Genomic DNA, 19,575 nt, shown 5'->3' with positions numbered 1-19,575 from the left:
ATAATTCCGTTGGTAACACAATACGCCTGCATAAATTTAACTCCTTCAGTGCAGCAAGACTTCCTGTCTGCAAGAAGACACATGTACAGAAAAAGATTGGGATAAACTGCTGTGGTCAGATGAGACCAAAATTAAGCTCTTTGTCATCATCAACTCGAAGAAAATGCTGACTATGACACTAAGAACACCACAGTCCCTACAGTCAAACACGGAGGTGGAAACATTATGCTTTGGGACTGTTTCTCTGCTAAAGGTACAGATTGACTTTGCTGCACTGAGGGGCCAATGGATGAGGCCATGTGTTGTAAAATTTTGGATGAGAACCTCCTAAAGATGGGTTGTGGATGGGTCTTCCAGCATGAAAATGACCCCAAACATACACAAGGCAACTAAGGAGTGGTTTAAGAATAAGTACATTAAGGTCATGGAGTGGTCTAGCCAGTCTCCAGACCTTAATCCAATAGTAAACCACGAAGAGAGCGGTAACTTCGAGTTGCCAAGCAACAGGCAAGAAACCCTAAACATTTAGAAAAAAATCTGTACAGATAACTGGATCAAAATGCATCAGAAGATGTGTGCAAATCTGGTAAACAACTACAAGAAACGTCTTCCCACTGTGCTTTCCAGCAAGGGTTTCTCTACCAAGTACTAAGTTATGTTTTGATTGGGGATCAAATACTTATTTCCCTCATTAAAATGCAACTTAATTTATAACATTTGTAGACGCATTGTATGTGCTTTTTCTGGATTTTTGACTGATATTTTGTCTCAATCCTTTACCATAAACCTATGATAAAAATTATAGACCCTTCATTTCTTTGTAAGTGGGCAAACCTAGAACATCTGTAGGGGATCAAATACTTATTTTCCCCACTGTATAATTGGTCTGGATGGTACCGTAAAGATAGCTGTGGATATGTATGCGGCTTGGATACTACAGATGTGAAGCTAAATATGCTAACAAGTAATCACATCTCTAGACCATAAATTTACATTATCCATTTAGTAGAATAAAGTGCCTCTCCTTCAGGGATATGTTATCCCGGAGAACTCTAGAAGCAGTTGCAAGGTACCAGCGGGTTCGAAGAACAGCAGCTGCAGCGGTAGCAGAGGCAAAGCAGTGGGTGTGGGAGAAACTCAGAGAATCCATGGAGAAGGACTTTCGGGCGGCACCAAGGTGCTTCTGGAAAACCATCCGGCACCTCAGGAGGGGGAAACGGGGAAGGATGGGACACTGCTGACCTCGAGTGAGGAGGTAATTGGGTGGTGGAAAGAGCACTTTGAGGAACTCCTGAACCCGACCAATCAACCCTCTGTTGCAGAGACAGACAGAGGATGACGGGGGGTCGGTGTTGATCTCCCTGGGCGAGGTCACTAAGGTAGTCAAACAACTCCACAGTGGCAAAGCCCCAGATCAGTCCAGAAATGCTGAAGGCTCTGGGTGTTGAGGGACTGTTTTAGTTAACACGCCTCTTTAACATTGCGTGGAAGTCCGGGACAGTGCCTAAGGAGTGGCAGACTGGGATGGTGGTTGCCCTTTTTAAAAAGGAGGACCAGAGGGTGTGTGGCAACTTTAGGGGCATTACACTACTCAGCCTCCCTGGAAAAGTGTACTCTAAGGTGCTGGCAAGGAGAGTTCGGCCGATTGTCGAACCACAAATTGAAGAGGAATGATGTGGATTCCGTTCTGGTCGTGAAACAGCGGACCAGCTTTTTACTCTTGCAGGAATGGTGGAAGGGGTGTAATGCACACTCAAGCTGCGACCAGCACTAGGACCCGGAAGTAATGCGGTCGCGAACCAGAAAGTATAAAAGGAGTAAACAAACCACTACATATCGCTCAGTCATTGACTTGGGCTCATGTTGGTTCAGGCTGTCCGTCTACCAAACCGTGAGTACTCACCTTCTTGGGTTTTGCTTTCTGATATTGAGTGTGTATTTATAGGACGCGGGTTAAATTTGTGTTTTTCTCTTGCTCCCCTTTCGTGAGAGTCCTTAAACTAATTCGTGTGGTTATCCTACCTACTCGCCGACTTCCGCGTTTGGGTTTACCATCCACGCTACATTGGGCTAACCGCTAAAGCTGCGTCTTCTGGTCACCAAGGTTAGTTCACCCTGACAGAATGACTGAGCCATCCGCGGTAAACCCAGCGGAACACGCACGTCTCTGCGAAGTGGTGGACCAGCATGCCATGCTTATCGACAAGCTTACTGGAGAGATCGCTACTCTGCGTCAGAGTGTCCAAGACGTTGCGACCTTGCGCCGCGAGGTTGCGGAGCTCAGGCGGGAGAATGTGGATCTCCGTGCAGCTGTTGCTAGCACAGCTAGCAGGCCTCCCGTCGCAGCGGCCACGGCGCCGCCTCATCCCCCTCCCCTCCTTCTGATGTTTTTCTTTCCTTACCAGAGAAGTGGAATGGCGCGGACGGGAAGTGTAGTGTGTTTCTAACAGCGCCCGATCTGGTGTTTGAGTTCAATTCCACCAAGTACTTCACCGATCGGCTACGCATTGCTCTCTTGTTTGTCTCGTTGCTATCAGGGCAGGCAGATGAGTGGGCCACAGCAGTTCTTCGGTACCGCGATACCGCGAAGGACTCTGCACCTATTGCGGGTTGGCAATGCAACTCATCAGAAATGAGAGTCACTGGCCGGGCCACATTCTCCTCTCCACCATCACAACCAACTCATCCCGTCTCACGGTTCAAGTGCACCTCCAAATCGGCCACAAACGAGTCAGAAGTGCTGCATTCATCGACTCCGGGGCAGCAGGTAACTTCATTAAACTTTCTTATGCCAAAAAATGGGGGGGGGAAATTTGAAGCGTTATCCCAGCCCGTTCAGATCACATCTGTCGATGGTCGCCCCCTATTCACCAGCCCAATTACTACCCAGACAGAACCTATCATCCTCTCCACTGACCAACACCGAGAACAGCTTCGTTTCCACGTCACCTCCATTTCTTCACCTTCCATCATCCTAGGACATCCCTGGCTACGACAACACGACCCACTCATCTCCTGGAGACAACATCGGATTCTACAGTGGGGCGTGACCTGCACCGAACTATGCCTAAGGGCGATGACTGGGACGTGCTCTAGGGAGTCCGAGGCCCCCTACGTCGACACCAACGCCATCCCAGAGGCATATCGGGAGGCATATTGTCTTCTGCAAAAGTCGAGCCACCCACCTTCCTCCACATCGCCCGTATGACCTCGCCATTGACCTCCAACCTGGCACGGTTCCACCCCGCGGCCATCTCTACTCGCTGACATCCACAGAGATGCAGGCGATGGAGGAGTACGTAACCAACGCTCTTCGCCAAGGCACCATCAGGCCCCCCTCCTCACCTGCTGCCGCGGGGTTCTTCTTCGTAAAGAAGAGGGGTGGCGAACTTCGCCCATGTGTCGACTATCGGGGGCTGAACAACATAACCATTAAAAACCGACATCCACTGCCTCTTACCAACTCAGCCCTTGATGCCCTCTCTGGTGCCACCATCTTTACTAAGTTGGACCTCCGTAGCGCCTACAACTTGGTGCGCATCAGAGAGGGCGATGAGTGGAAGACGACCTTCATCACCCCAACTGGGCACTATAAGAGTCTCGTCATCCCTTTTGGACTGTGTAATGCCCCCGCTGCATTTTAACACCTGATCAACGACGTTCTCCGCGACATGCTAGGCCTGTGGGCATTCGCCTATCTCGATGATCCTCATTTACTCACGCACCGCTGAAGAACATACCCAGCATGTCAGGGCGGTTCTAAAGAGATTACTCGCCCATCAGCTCTACTGTAAGTTGGAAAAGTGTGCTTTTCACGAGCGCTTCACAATGTTCCTGGGTTTTGTCATCTCGCCCCAGGGTGTGGCCATGGACCCGCAGAAGCTTGAAGTTGTGCGTCATTAGCCCCTACCCAAGACCCTCAAGCAACTTCAACGGTTTCTCGGGTTTGCGAATTTCTATCGTCGCTTTTATCCGGGACTATAGTACAGTTGCCGCCCCCCTAACCACTCTGACTCGTCCCTCATCTCTCCCTTTTCACTTCAACCCTACTGCTGTCTCCGCCTTCAAGAAACTCTGTCACCGTTTCACCACCGCTCCTATTCTCCTTCACCCTGATGTCAGTAAACCATTCGTTGTGAAGGTGGACGCTTCAGATGTGGGCGCTGGAGCTGTTCTCTCCCAACGGGGTCCAGATCAGAAACTACACCCATGTAGTTTCTTCTCCAAAAAATTTGACTCCACTCAGCAACGATACGGGGTAAAGGACCGCGAGCTGCTGGCCATAAAGTGGGCTTTGGAGGGAGCCAGGGAGCCATTCATTATCTGGACGGACCATCAGAACCTCATCACCATCAGGAATTTGAAACAGTTGAATCCATGACAGGCACGTTTTGGCATTGTTTTTTGAGAATTATGATTTCCACCTCTCATACTGTCCGGGGTCCAAAAACACGAAGGCAGACGCTCTTTTACGACAACTGGAGCTGGACTTTTCCCGGGTGGACCCTGCGCCTGACCTTCCACCTTTCAAGATAATCACCCCACTCCAACTGGACCTGGAAACGAGAGTTCGTTAGACATCAAAGAGTTCGTTCAGGCGTGCCCAGTGTGTGCCAGGGCCAAAGATACAAATCAACCCACATCTGGAGACCTTCAACCTCTTCCGGTTTCCCGTAGGCCCTGGATGCACATTGCCGTCGACTTTGTCGTGGGCCTGCCGGTCTCAGAAGGAAAAGATACCATCATGACCATCGTCGATCGGTTCTCTAAGGCCGTGCACCTGGTGGCTCTCGCCGGACTCCCATCAGCCAAAAGGACAGCTGAGGTAATACTAACTAGAGCACGTAGTCCGTCTGCATGGGTTTCCCAAGGACATCGTCAGTTTACTGCCAAATTCTGGAAAGCCTTCTGCAGTCTGATCGACTCCACCTGCAGCCTATCATCCGGATATCACCCACAAACTAATGGTCAGACGAAGCGGACCAACCAACAACTGGAGCGCTATTTGAGATGCTTTATCGCCGATCGTCAGCGCTCCTGGGCTCGCTACCTCATCTGGGCAGAACTATCACACAATTTTCATACCTCCTCAGCCACGAGGCTAAGCCCATTTGAAGTATGCTACGGCTTCCAACCCTCTATGTTCAACCACCCAGAGCCGGAGGTTGATGTGCCAACAGTCCAACAGTTGGTCCGCCAGTGTCGGCGGCTGTGGAACCAGGCCAACAGATCTATTCGGCAGGCCAACACCCGTTACATCACCCAGCATCGCCGTCGACACCCTCCGGGACAATTGTATTACGTAGGTGACAGGGTATGGCTTTCCACAAAAAAATCTCCATCTTCGCACTGAATCACGCAAACTCTCACCTAGGTTCATCGGCCCATGCCGCATTACTCTACGGATAAACCCAGTCACCTACCGGCTCCAGCTGCCTGCGGCGCTCCGGATCCATCCAGTATTCCACATCTCTCAGCTGAAACACTTCACCACATCTCCTATGATTACAACCACCCCCCGCTGCTCCTCCCCGCATCATTGACGGTGGTTTCACCTACATGGTACGCTGGATCCTTGATTCGTGCCCTCGGGGAGGGTTATGGCCCCGAGGAGCGGTCTTGGATTCCGGCCCGTTTTATTCTCGACCCGGAAATAATTCGAGACTACCGTCGTCGGGTATCCTCCGTCAGGAGCCGGTCCTAGACAGGGGGGTACTGTCATGCAGACTCAAGCTGCGACCGGCACTATGACCCAGAAGTAATGCGGTCGTGAACCAGGAAGTATAAAAGGAGTAAAAAAAAACACCACATATCGATTTATATCGACTTCCGCGTTTGGGTTTACCATCCACGTAGCCCTATATTGGGCTAACCGATAAAGCTGCGTCTTCTGGTCACCGAGGTTAGTTCACCCTCACTTTCTTTGAGAGGTACTGCGGGAGTATGGAGTGAGGGGGTCACTTCTCAGGGCCATCCAATTCCTTTATGCCCAAAGTGAGAGCAGATTCTCGGCAGTAAATCAGACTTGTTTCCAGTGGGTGTTGGACTCCGATAGTTGCCCTGCCACCAATCCTGTTTGTGATTTTCATTAGTGATGGGTCGTTCGTAAACGATTCGTTCTTTTTGAACAAATCTTTAACGTGAAAAACGAGTAGTGGGTGCGCATGCGCAAATAATCGCAAAACCTCCATAGGTTATGTACAGAAAACAGAATTGAGCGATTCTTGATTAATGACTATTCTACTCTGTGTCGTTTTGTCACATGACTTTTTGTCACATTCTTTTGTCACATGACTCCCATAGATGCTATGCGGTGCAATAAATAAAAATAAAAAAACGACACAGACTGGAAGATATAAGAGGTGAGCTACTCATTCTGTTTATTATAATATGTCCTTAGCTGCATTGCAATTTTTTCATTAACTATATATTGGAACTATACCCAAAATTTGTCTGTGTAGATGTATTGGGGGTATTTTTTATCTTAGTGCTGATCAAAAGAAGGAAATGAACTAAATGACTCAAAAAAAGATTTATTAATTTTGATGAACGAGATTCAAAGAACCGAGTCACTAAAATTATTAAACTTCAATCTTTCAATCTACTGGTCAATCTCGTTCCAACCCTCACCTATGGTCATGAGCGTTGGGTCATGACCGAAAAGACAAGATGGCGAATACAAGCAGCCGAAATGGGTTTCTCAGAAGAGTAGCTGGCTTTTCACTTGAAGATAAGATGACAAGCTCAGTCATCCATGAGAAACTCAGAGTAGAGCCGCTACTTCTTTACGTGGAAATGAGTCAGTTGAGGTGGTTCGGGCATCTAGTAAGGATGTCACCAGGACTCCCAAGGGAGGTGTTCTTGGCACGTCCAGCTGGTAGGAGACCACGGGGCAGACCAAAGACTAGTTGGAGAGATTATATCTTCACACTGGCCTGGGAATGTTTCGGGATTCCCCAGTCAGAGTTAGCTGAGTTGGCTGGGTAATAGTAAATAACTATTGCTATTGCTATTGTTAGTTTAGAGTAATCACATTGATCTAATTACTGGCTTAATTATTTATATAATTCGTTTTTGAACCTATACTATTCAGATCAGAATTATTTACATGATTCTATTTAGTTATGTATATATAGTAGATTACTATTGTGTATAGTAGTTATAATTGGTAAAGTAAAGGTTAATTTCAGTTGTAAAATGCCTATTATGTTAATTTTTGGGAGTGCAATTTTCAGATTTTTCTTTGGGCCCATGTGTATTAAAATTCTCTCTTTGTTTAAATATAGCTCGCAGGCAGCGTCCTTCTTGCTTATCTCACCTGAGGATCCTGCAAAAAAGCAGGTACCCTGACATATCCAAATCGCCACAATCATCGCCTTATCAGAGCACTTATTCCTCTGAGGAGGGTATTATATAATAAATATGATATATGTTGTTTTTAGTACGGAAGTCTATCTCTTTGCACTCTATGTCCCAATCAAAGTAGAAGCAAAAACTTACTTGTTATATTTTCAAACTCTGCCTGCATTACTGTATTTTTCACTTTAATAAAGTTCCTCAATTTCTTGCACTCTGTGTGTATGAGTCGTTCTTGGGTCACACTTTGCATACTTTTCTGCTTAATTACGAGTATTAGTTAGTATAGAGTTAGTTATGAGTATACGGCTATAAAATAAATAAAAATAAGTAAATATTATTAGTATTATTGCTTTGTTTCCTATCCCTGCCCTCTACCTGTATATTTCTTCCCTAATTTGTCTTGAACAGAGGCCTTCTGGGTATTTCATACTTTACACTTGACTCCAATTGTAGGCCAATAAAAATTTTCCGCAGTCCCCCCTTAAAGCCATCAGTATGGCTTTTCTTAAAATTTCCACGGCCCCTCCTGTTGTATGCTTAAGGAAGAGCATAGGTAACAGTTTTATAGACCGGTTTAATATCTAGTTTCTTTGCTAGTATCAGTTACTTGTACATACAATAACTGATATAACTTATTATATAATACACTTGTTTGCAATTATACATATACATAGTAATACAGTACATCACAGGGTAACACATATTTCCTGAGCATTTAATTATTGCCACTTTTTCTCCCCTCTCTCGGATAGACCTTATGGCCACTACCTTGTAATCCGGAAAAATTATAGCTAATCCTAGGTTCTCTGCTCAGGGGTAGGCAAAAAAAACCTCAGTGTTTAATATTTAAGGAAAAATTTCCACCCTGTCAGTGTTTTAACACTCGACAATGCATTAGCATCTGGTCAGAGGACCTGTACTTATAGCATAGATGTATAGAACAAACATTAAAATTAAAATATTGACACAAAAAACATTAAAATAAGACCTTTAACACTAGATTACGATTAAAGTCAGAGTGAATCAAACATTTCTATTGACTATGGACCAGGGGTTCCAGGTTTTTGGAGATATTGATAATGACCATACCGTCTACGCATCCATGTTGGTAATGATATTGGAAAGATTCTTAAGTGTGTTGACCAGATGTCTTTTATGCATCCATAGTCCGTTTTGTTCTAATTTGTATAGTACAGATCAGAATTGTATTGCGTGAATGTCCTATTTGGGGAGGTTTTTGGCAGACTTGCTAGCCAGGCTTGTTGTTTTAGGTTTGAGCTCCATAGCTCGAAGTCATTGATTGAGATAGAGACAACGGTAAATGTCCGGTACTGAAGAATGTCCTCCGAGATTACGTTTGCAAAATAGCTGCCTGACTCACAGCATTCATTGACAGATAGTATTCGCATGCAGTAGTACCCAGTTGTAGTCAAAGTTCACGAAAAGTTCATCAAGAGTAATATCCACAATGTATTTTTTTATGGTCTTGCGCTGTAGCTATGTGTCTTGATTCAGTATTACATTTGCATAGGCTAACAGATGTTCAGTTGGTCGTTCCATAATGTTCCATCATTTCAGATCTATGTGGTTAAGTTTTGTGAAGCATTGTCCTTTCCATTGGGCTGGACTTGATTCTGAACCGCACAGCTTTGTCTGCTCACATGCGTAGATAGAACCTCTTCCTCGCTTTCTTAGGCCTTCTTTGTGAAACAGTCCATGCACCAGTATGTCGACAGGGAGATGATTTTCCTCACCTCCTGCTTCCATGTTAATGACTCGGGTCCTGCACACACTAAGCTGCACACATACTAACATCACAGTTTCTCAGATTAGATCATATCTATACAATGTGGTTAATTCTGTTATTTTCATTAAACTTTATTTATAAACTTTATACAAATTATATGTGTACTTGCTATTACATTAATTTTTACTTTCATTCAACTCGTAACATATATTAATAAATTTACATAGAGTGAACACATTTTATTATTATCTATTTATTTATTGAGTATATTTCTCTTCTAGGAAATATAGTTGTTTCTAGGTTGGGTACAGTATATTCAGGTTCTATGGGAGGTACAGTGAAACCTCGGATTGCGAGTAACGTGGTTTGCGAGTGTTCTGCCAGAAGAGCAAAGATTTGTTTTTATTTTGACTTAAAAAAAACGAGCAAGTCTTGGTTTACGAGTACCAAGTATCATGTATTACGCATACGCTTCTTGTTTTGACGCTGAATGTCACGTGATCACAACTGAGCCAGTTTTTCTCTCTCTTGTGCTTCGGAATTGTCGGCAATCGTCCCCCCTGCTGGGTCTTAGTGTGCGTCTCTCGCTGGTATAATCAACATTTGTGCACGCATGTACTGTTTACTATAACACTGTGACCACATGTGTATGCGTAAAACATATTTTATTTTGTGTTTGTAAGAGCCTGTGTACAGTACAGCACGCGTGTACTGTTTCTTATAACACACTTGTGTGTGCGCGTGTAAAGCAAAATAAAGTCTAATCAGAAGGTTAAAAATCCATTTTGTCCCTCAGCCTGTCGTTATTTGTGTGCGTGCGTGTAATTTGACACCATGCCGGTTTACACACACTCTCTTTCTCACCTTTAGTGTGTGTGTGTTTGTGTGAAGCAACCTCTCTCTGCTTCACACACACACAAACACACTCAGCTCTACACAGAAACACTGCTCTGTCGCAATTCTTTACAAAGGTAAAGTGCAGGTTCATTTGTTTGTTTTACTTTACAGCAGTGATTCCGTTAGTATGCGCGCACACAAGTGTCATTAGCGATGTTCCTTGCTAATTTTTCAGACAAAACAGTTTTTCTGTTAATGTCTGTGTATGTGTTTGTGTTTGTGTGAAATTCAAATAAAAGAGGAGAAAGGTTTACTGTGTAAGATGAGAAGGGAGAGACTGGTCGGGCTGAAAGTAAAAGTCTCCTTTTACTTTGGCTTCACACACATACACAAACACACACACATGGTTAAAGCATGCTAGTATGCGATGTGGTGACACCACAGTGTCAAAAGTGGAATATAATTTAGTATATCTTTAATTACCCTACTTTAGGAGAATTTACCTGGTCAAATAGAAACTTAACTCTTAGGTTGACAAATTGATTTGTTCCTAGTATCTCAATTCTTTTTAAACTTTATTTAAAATACCTCACACTTGTTCGCCCCTTTTTCTGATCATAAACACATATTAGTTGGTGTTCATCAAACCAATTCCACACTAAAAGGATATTGGATAATTCTCTGTTAAACGATAATGACTTTAATATCAGTTTAAAAAATCTTATGAGATTTTTACAGATTTAAATGAGGGCTGTAAGCAAATAAGTTTACAAGTATAAAGAAGAAGTAACTTTAAACCACAGACGAGGCATTGGAGAGAAAAGGTGTTAGTTTACTCTATTTTTCCTCGTTTTAAAAACGTTAAGCTGTGTAAAGCTTTAACTTACTTTAGGATTAACAAAGTAATCAGCAATGACCCCATTCTAATTTCTAAATCTGTCTCTAAATTTTATGGTGATCTTTGCTTTCGACCTTCGGCCTGATCTTTCCACTTTCACCCCAATAATTTAGATCCTTTATCGATAAAATTAAAATGTGGATCATTGTAATTTGCGAAAATTATAAGACAACTTGCGATTATAATATAACAGCCGATGAGGTTAAGAATGCTTTGTACTCAAAGAGAAAAAGTCATTAATAACATAAGATTGCTGCTTGACCTTTTAGATTATTTAGATTATTTAGATTTAGTGCAGTCTTATATTTTCATCCTATTCCTTGATTTCTATAAGGTGTTTGACACTATTGAATATCCTTTTTTTTTTTTTTTACAAACTTTTAAATCATTTGGCTTTAGTGACTCCTTTATACACTATTGAAATTTTATTTACCAAGGAATAATTAGTTCTGTTACAATAAATTAACAAACATCCCACATATTTGAAATTAATCATGGAATGAGACAAGGCTAAAAATTTAGAAAATAAACCTCCTGAGCATATAGTTACTTTTTTTTAAATAATAGGAAAATACTCACTTGTTAAAACTCTTAAACTAATAAAGATTTAATAAAAAGAACAATAGACTTTTACAATTCTACACATTTTTATCCATCTGACTCTTGGTAATAATTATTCCACTGTTTCTATCATGCGACTGTCCTCTCCTTTGTTTTGTATTCTTCTATTATTAATTCAGTATTTGTCTTTTTGTCCTTTGTTTTTTTTGTTATAACGCTACCACAATCCCAGCCAATCAGAGACAAGAGTATGGTCACTCCCAGCCAATCAGAAGCTGAAGGGCGGGATTGTCTATTCCTCACACCGCTTTCCTTTACTTCAGCTTTTAATGTGCTTCATCGCGGCGCGCGTACGTTTATATCGTCATTGTTTTAATCAGCAGAAGGTAAATACATACTTATCTTACTTACTTATACTTACCATGTTCTTGATGTATCTTTATGTAACTTCGTACTTATAAATCTCTGTAGCTCTCGGTCTGTTCTCAGAGTGTCTGTGTAACTGTAATCTGTGGACTGATACGGTTCGCTCTCCGCCTGTCTCTCCGTGCGCGTGTCCAGCACACAGCGCGCGCACAGCACACAGCGCGCGCACTTACATTAAATCTGATGAACTCAGGAATGAAATCTGATGGAATGTGTTTCAGTGGCTTTAAAACATGTTATTGGAGAGAAAGTGCATTTTGCATTTGCAAACGGTCTTAAACCCTATAGTGTACTGGTAGCACATTCGCAGTTCAGTAATATAGAAGTATATTTTTATTAACCTCAAATTGTATTTTTTTTCTAGAAATTGGACTTGAACAGAACCATACCAGCATGCTAAGAGTATATATATTCATGGTATATTACTCATATGTTTGTAACAATAAACATTGCTATAAACTACTTTAAAGACATACTTTAATATAAGCTAATTATTATTACTATTATTATTATTTTAAATATATTAATCACTGTTATGTATGTACATTAGTATATATGCTTGAAGTGTACTTAATATTCTTACAGTTATCCCATTGGCAAACATATTAAATTATATAAGTTGCTTTGAAAACGATGCATTTCTAAATAATTGCCCTATTCCAGTCTTACATTCTACACCACACATTTCTCTAAATCATGCTGTTCTGACATAGGCTCGTGTGAGGGAATAATTTAATATCAATAAGGTGTCCAATAACTAACGTGCATGTAAGAGTGGATAGTGCTTGGTGACTGTAAATCTTTTCCTTCCTCTTCGCCATCGTCCTCGTCCTCCGTTGTCACCCATTCTCTGGATTCTCATGTCTCTGGATTATCCAGTGCTCATGAAATCTTTACCTATGTCTCTGCATTATCTCTCCAGAGCTCATATAATTTTTTAACTATGTCTCCATATTATTTCTCTGGAGCTCATGAAACCTCTGCCCTCGTGCGCAAATGCTTCTATCCAACTCTGCCAGATTCCACTTAAGAGATGCCACCACAGGCAGAAAGTTAGTTATTCTACAGACTTTTGTTACTATTACATTTAATCATGTGTGTATGTTAATGCAATGTATATATGGATATCTGTAAATATATGTAAATTATAAATATATTTAAATTAAGTACATTTAAGTTTATACATATATAAGTATATATGTTTTCTATCTTTATATTCAATATTTATCCTTCCATCTTGTCTTCACTTATTAACCATACACATTCCACAATCCATCAACACAAATATTCTTATATATCATCATTATACAAATCACAAAATCACAATTACAAATTATAACTAGTGTTCTATTTTAATGTTCTAACCATGCATTTCCTCACCAGCCACCTGGCCAGGCCTTTTCTCCACCATTGCTCTGCTCAAGGAAATTTCCAGTTCTTAGAGAAGCGGTTATACTTGGTGACTGTATCACCAAGTATAACCGCTGGAATTTTCTCACCCGCCTGTTCAGATCTACCTACCATGCCAATCATTGCACCTGGACGTACTCTGGTATCATGATGGTAGCGGTATCCACGAGACTTCCTTTAACACCGCGGTATATTACCACGGTACTTAGGTATATTATAGTACACATTTACTTGTACCATGCCAACGCATGCACGCACACCTACACAATCCTACCTACCGTTATATCTAATGTTTTAGTCTTTCAACCAACCCTATTTGTTAATTGGAGGCAGCCCTACTTATACAAAATGTTACCCAATACAAACAGGCTCAGCAAGCACAAAAGTACATCAATTCATGAGCGACGACTACAGCTAATTTTGAGTAACAGGTTTCTGCTTACCTTGTTCATATTGCCGCTGCAGCGGTTCTGCTGACTGCAGGGGAGTCGACCCCAAGGCACAGCTATGACCAGCCGGGCGGGTATTTTGTGCCGAGAATAATTTTGTGAACTGCACCAAAAACAAAACCCAACAACTACTTGAGTATTGAAAGAACAAAAAAGTTTATTGCAACCAAAAGTAAATGGACAGCACTGGACTGTCCAGCCAAAAGACAACAGACACCCCACGAAAAAATTCGGCAAGCTCCCTTCACTTCCCCAATTTTACATGATTTATATACTCTTACTTAGCAATTACCTCATTGTTTGCTCCTCCTTAAGTCTTAATATTCATTAGATGTAAGCTACTTGTGTTCAGGTCAGATTGATGTGGTACCTCCCAGTTACATAATTTTCCCCTCTCATCTCATATTTATTCATGTCTGGGTAGGCCTAAAAGATCTTGTGTTCTTTTTTTCCTTTTTTGGAGAAAGTTTGGTTTGTTCCTTTTTTCTTAACCAGACTATTGACCACTGCTGGTGAAGACTTAAAAAAAAAAGAATCTTTTTCAAGATGCGTAAGTACTCTGTCCTTATTATTCCCATCATATCTGATTTGTCTGATTATCTGAACTGTCCATAGTATACCTCCACATATATATAGAAATTATTTATCCATTAGTACTGTAATATTTGTTTATTAGTTTTGATTATTCATTAAACATAGTTGTACAACTATGTGATTTTCCAGTGATTTTTGACCTTATATATCAATTAGTAACTAATATGCTTAGTTATTGAATACTAATATTAGAGATTAATTAAATCATCGCATGATCATGTTTAAATGAGTATTTATTCTTCATATAACTATTGCTATTGTTAGTTTAGAGTAATCTTATTGATCTGATTACTGGCTTGATTATTTATATAATTCGTTTTTGAACCTATACTATTCAGATCAGAATTATTTACATGATTCTATTTAGTTATGTATATATAGTAGATTATTATTGTGTATAGTAGTTATAATTGGTAAAGTAAAGGTTAATTTCAGTTGTAAAATGCCTATTATGTTAATTTTTGGAAGTGCAATTTTCAGATTTTTCTTTGGGCCCATGTTTATTAAAATTCCTCCTTTGTTTAATTATAGCTCGCAGGCAGCGTCCTTCTCGCTCATCTCACCTGAGGATCCTGCTGAGAGCAGGTACTTACACCCTGCCTTATCCAAATCGCCACAATCATCGCCTTATCAGAGCACTTGTTCCTCTGAGGAGGGTATTGCTAAGGATTTGTGATTAATTAAATTTTTCCTTTTTTTTATTTAAATATGATAAATATGATACATGTTGTTTTTGTCAAAAAAGAGGAAAAAGAGGAAGTCTATCTCTTTGCACTCTATGTTCCAATCAAAGCAGAACCGAAAACTTATTTTTATATTTTGGATCTCTGCCTGCATTTTCTGTATTTTCCACTTCATTAAAGTTCCTCACTTTCTTGCACTCTGTGTGTATGAGTCGTTCTTGGGTCACACTTTGCATACCTTTCTGCTTAATTATCATTAGATATGAATAAACAGCTATAAATCTAAATAAAAAGGAGTAAATATTATTAGTATTATAATTTTTTTCCCTAGTATTATTATTTTCACTGATTGCTCTGTTTCCTATCCCTGCCTTCTACCTCTGTATATTTTTCACTTCTCCAATTTGTCGTGCAGCAGCCTTCTCCTTTATTGTAACGAGCAGATCAAGGCCTCTTGAACAGAGGCTTTCTGGGTATTTTGTACATCACACCTGACTTAACTGTAGGCCAATAAAATTTTTCCACACTGTTCATCTGACGCTGATGGTTTATCTGCATTCATTCTAGGAATGGTCCTATTTTGAAAAAAAGGTAATGCTAGACGTGTGGTGTCAGCGGATAGAAGAGCACTAAAGAGTGATTAGTAAAAGTGGAAGAAACTTATCAGTGCACTTTGTAATATTTCGAATTTCTGAGATGGCTTGCTTAGCTGATCGCGATTTTATTTCATTGAGAGATATTTGGCGTCTTTATCAGATAACTGTAAAAGCTGCAAAAACCAGAAATGACTCAGAGTTAATTTTAGCCAATTGTCATAAGCCTCACATTTTATTTTAGTCATTTAATGCAATCCTTAATGGTCCCCAAATTATCCGTTTCGAAAGCTCCTACTGTATGCAGTGTGTGAAAACTTTCTCCAGTTTTTATGGATAAGGTCAATCTCCATTTCTGTCTCTAGCTCTGCTGTTTTTAACCAGTTTGAGCCCATCTCTCTTTCCTTTCTGTTAAGGATTATTAATTTTAGAAAGCCTGCAGGATCTCCAGCTGATCCCATTCCTCCACATCCTTTTAAAGAGTTGGCTCCCATTCTAGGTCCTATAGTTTTAAATATTATAAAAAGTAGCTTGGGGTGGTACCCAGAAATTTTAAACATGCAGTTGTGCAGCCTTTGTTAAAAAAAAAAAAAAAAAAAAAAAACTAATCTTGATCTTGTTGTCTAATTACAGACCAATCCCCAAGTTACCGTTTCTGTCTAAGATCCTTTAGGTGGTAGTTCTTTAACAAATTCTTAAGGTCCTTTAGTCTGGTTTCAAGGCTCTTCACAGTACTAAAACAGCTCTGTTAAGAGTCTTAAATGACATTTATTGTATTACCGATTCTGTGTGATTCTTCTGCTGCTTGATTTAACAGCTGCCTTTGATACAGTAGACCATGACATCCTTCTGTCACGCTTAGGACACTGGGTGGAAATTAGGGTGTGATTAGATGTGTGTGTGATGTGATTTTAATTATGTTCCTTTTTAATATTATTTTATTTATTTTTTATTATTATTATTTTGTTTTTATTTATTTTATTTTATTAAATTACTATATTATTTTATTATTTATGTGAAGCACTTTGGGGCATTCTTGTTGTTAAACCTGTAACCTGTAGGTGACTTTCTGTGTTGTTTTGACCAGTGTGGAAAAATTTTATTGGCCTACAATTGTATTCAAGTGTGATGTACTAAATACCCAGAAGGCCTCTGTTTAAGGGGCATTGATCTGCTCGTTACAGTAAAAGAAAACGACACGACATATTTGGGAAGTGAGAAATATACAGGTAGAAGGCAGGGATAGGAAACAAAACAATAAGTAAAATAATAATACTAGAAAATAATAATAATACTAATAATATTTGGTGACTCTAGATAACCTCGGGTCGATCGCGCGCCCTCTGCGGTGGCGACGTCTCATTAGAATGTCTGCCCTATCAACTATAGGCGCCTACCATGGTGACTACGGGTCACACGAAATCAGGGTTCGATTCCGGAGAGGGAGCCTGATCCGGCTACCACATCAAAGGAAGGCAGCAGGCGCGCAAATTACCCATTCCCGACACGGGGAGGTAGAGACGAAAAATAACGATACAGGTCTCTTTCGAGGCCCTGTAATCGGAATGAGCGTATCCTAAACCCATGGGTGAGGACCCATTGGAGGGCAAGTCTGGTAATTCCACCTCCAATAGCGTATATTAAAGTTGCTGCAGTTAAAAAGCTCGTAGTTGGATCTCGGGAGTGGGCTGGCGGTCCGCCGCGAGGCGAGCCACCGCCTGTCCCAGACCCTGCCTCCCCGGTGCCTCCCCAGTGCCCCCCTGATGCCCTTGGCTGGGTGTCCAGTCCTTTCAGTGGTCCAGAGCGTTTACTTTAAAAAAATTCAAAGCAGGCCGCCAAACTCATCTGAATACCTGAGCTAGGAATAATGGAATAGGACTTTGGTTCTATTTTGTGGGTTTTCGAAACCAAGGCCATGATTAAGACTGACGGCCGGGGGCATTCGTATTGCAAATAGAAGCGGAAGCATTTGCCAAGAATGTTTTTATTAATCAAGAACAAAAGTCGGAGGTTCGAAGACAATTAGATACCGTCGTAGTTCCAACCATAAACCATGCCAACCTGCGATCTGGCAGCGTTATTCCCATGACCCGCCGGGCAGCGTGCGGGAAACCAGGAGTCTTTGGGTTCCGGAGGGAGTATAGTTGCAAAGCTCAAACCTAAAGGAATTCCAATTAATTTTAATAATATTTACTCCTTTTTATTTTATTTTATAACTGTATACACATAACTAACGATAATCAAGCAAAAAAGTATGCGAAGTGTGACCCAGGAACGACACATACGCATGGAGTGCAAGCAATTGAGGAACTTAAATGAAGTGGAAAAATACAGAAAATGCAGGCAAAGATTCAATAAATAAAAATACATTTTCGGTTCTGCTTTGAGAGTGCAAAGAGCCGGACTTCCGCTTTCACGAGCGGATAAAGTAATAAAAACAACATATATTATATTTATCATGTTGAAAAAAGGAAAGAAAAAGCTAATTAATCACTAATCTGCATCCTCAGAGAAGGAAGGAGAGAAGTGAACTGGAGAGGTGGGATTGAGGTTGATGGTAGGTGAAGGTGGGGGAGAAGTGTTGTCATCAGATGGCGGAATGCCCGTAGACCCACAGTAAGGCAGTAAGGGAGGGTGCCTTGGAGAAGAGAGAGCCTCAGTCTCAGCAAGTACACTCTCCACCTAACTGTCATCTCTCCTCTTCTGTTCTCCCCTCTCCTGTTCTCTCTATCGAGCTACACATGTGGTTCCTGAGTTGCCAGTGATCCAGACTCCCGCTGCCCTCCGGACCTGTCTGACTCATTTTTGTGCCCCGCTTCTGGTTGAAGATCTCATCACATGGATGCCCCATGTGTCTCTTTGGGATCCGTCCGGTGTCTGGAGACGGTTCTGTTGACAGCTGTTTCTTTGAAGACTTGACTTGGCTGCAGGTGCTTGATAGTTCAGTTCTGGAATTTCCTACAAGTCTACCCGAGTCTCCAATAACTACCTAAACTCCATATTAACATCAATTACCATCAACCTAACACAATATGAATGCAGATCAATTCCTGTTCTCTGTTTCACCTAAAACAGGGTTCCTGTTGAGTCCAGTTCCTCTCAAGGTTTCTTCCTATTGCCATCTCCGTTTTTCCCTGCCACTGTCGCCCTCAGCTTGCTTTTAATGTCCATTTTGATTTATACACATTTACATTCCATACAAACTTAAATAATTCTTTTGATTGCATAAAGCTGCTTTGCGACAATGACAATCGTTAAAAGCGCTATACAAACAAAATTAAATTGAATTGAATTACGGCAGGGTGAAGGGCAGAGCGAGAAGAACGCTGCCTGCGAGCTAAAAATTAAACAAAGGAGGAATTTTAATAAACATGGGTCCAAGGAAAAATCTGAAAATAGCACTCAAAAAAATTAACATAATACACATACTGAAACTGAAATTAACCTTTACATTACTAATTATAACTACTATACACAGTTGTAGTCTACATATATACATAACTAAATAATCATGTAAATAATTCTGATCTGAATAGTATAGGTTCAAAAACTAATTATATAAAATAATCAATCCAGTAATCAGATCAATGTGATTATTTAAAAATAACAATAAATACTCATTTAAACATGATCATGCGATGATTTTAATTAATCTCTAATTGTAGTATCCAATAAATAAGCACATTAGTTACTAATGAATATATAAGGTCAAAATCACTGGAAAATCACATAGTTGTACAACTATGTTTAATGTATAATCTAATGTAAACTAATAAACAAATATTAAAGTACTAATAGATAAATAATTTATATATATGTAGAGGCATATTATGGACAGTTAAAGACAAATCAGATATGATGGAAATAATAAGGATAGAGTACTTACGCATCTTGAAGAGGAAGATTTTTTTAAATCGCGGCTCCGACAAAAACCCAAGTCTTCACCAGCAGTGGTCAATAGTCTGGTTAAGAAAAAAAAAAAGGAACAAACCAAACTTTCTCCAAAAAAGGGGAAAAA

This window comes from Clarias gariepinus, chromosome 19 (genome assembly GCF_024256425.1).
Source record: "Clarias gariepinus isolate MV-2021 ecotype Netherlands chromosome 19, CGAR_prim_01v2, whole genome shotgun sequence".
NCBI classification, from domain to species: Eukaryota; Metazoa; Chordata; class Actinopteri; order Siluriformes; family Clariidae; genus Clarias; species Clarias gariepinus.
Note: the sequence above shows the minus strand (reverse complement) of the source record.